Source organism: Cricetulus griseus (genome assembly GCF_003668045.3).
Source record: "Cricetulus griseus strain 17A/GY chromosome 1 unlocalized genomic scaffold, alternate assembly CriGri-PICRH-1.0 chr1_1, whole genome shotgun sequence".
Classification (NCBI taxonomy): domain Eukaryota; kingdom Metazoa; phylum Chordata; class Mammalia; order Rodentia; family Cricetidae; genus Cricetulus; species Cricetulus griseus.
The window spans coordinates 141890276-141891439 of record NW_023276807.1 but is presented as its reverse complement, the minus strand read 5'-3'; the positions used below and the strand labels follow the sequence as shown (position 1 = coordinate 141891439).

General features: G+C 41.8%; 1 pseudogene; it reads left to right on the top strand.

Moving 5' to 3' along the window:
- Positions 1-209: 209 nt before the first annotated feature.
- Positions 210-856, top strand: LOC100751976 (annotated as a pseudogene).
- Positions 857-1164: the final 308 nt, after the last annotated feature.

Below are 1164 nucleotides of genomic sequence, written 5' to 3'. Positions count from 1 at the left end.
TTTACTTTCAAACTACCTCAGGGGGGATTACTATTACTTCCCCTGTCTTGAAATAATTTATAACTTTCTGGGAAAAATTTGACCAGGAAGAACTGCTTAGAGGGCATCAAAACTAGAATAGTAGATAGGTTTGTCCAGGTAATTCAAGCTGAAAAAGGCATGCTGGAGAGGTCTAAGACTATATACAGGTGCAATCCCATCGATCTAAGATGGCGACTGTGGAACCCGAAACCACCCATACTACTAATCCCCTACCTGCAGAAGAGGAAAACACATAATCTAATCAGGAGGTTGCCAACCAAGAGCACTGTATCAAACACCCTCTACAGGTGGGCACTCCGGTTTTTTAAAAATGATAAAAGCAAAACGTGGCAAGCAAACCTTTGGTTGATCTCTAAGTCTGATACTGTTGAAGACTTTTGGGCTTTATACAACCATATCCAGTTGTCTAGTAATTTAATGCCTGACTGTGACTACTCACTTTTTAAGGATGGTATTGAGCCTATATGGGAAGATGAGAAGAACAAATCGGGAGGACGATGGCTAATTACATTGAACAAACAGCAAAGACAAAGTGATCTCGATCGCTTTTGGCTAGAGACACTGCTGTGCCTTGCTGGAGAATCTTTTGATGACCACAGTGATGATGTATGTGGAGCTGTTATTAATGTTAGAGCTAAAGGTGATAAGATAGCAATATGGATGACTGAATGAAAACAGAGACGCAGTCACACACATAGGGAGGGTATACAAGAAAAGGTTGGGACTTCTTCCAAAGATAGTGATTGGTGATCAGTCCCATGCAGACACAGCTAGGAAGAGCAGCTCCACCACTAAAAATAGGTTTGTTGTTTAAGAAGACACCTGAGTAGTCTCACAAGAGACTGCATCACACATTTGAGACTGGGAGCTGAACCAAAGCCTCATCCAAGCAGGGTGGACTGCACTGAAGTTTGATTCCATCTAAATGTTGCTAAGATAGAAGAGAAGTCTCATTCGCCTTTGTCTGGTACCTCTGTGTTCATTTATTCACTCCCCCCATTTTTGCTAGTGTGTCCACTATCCCAATCAAAGAATTACAGTATCTGTCACCCCAGAACCCGCAGATGTTTTCCTGACCCTCACTGTAATAGCTGGTTAGAATTACTATGATACACACATTTA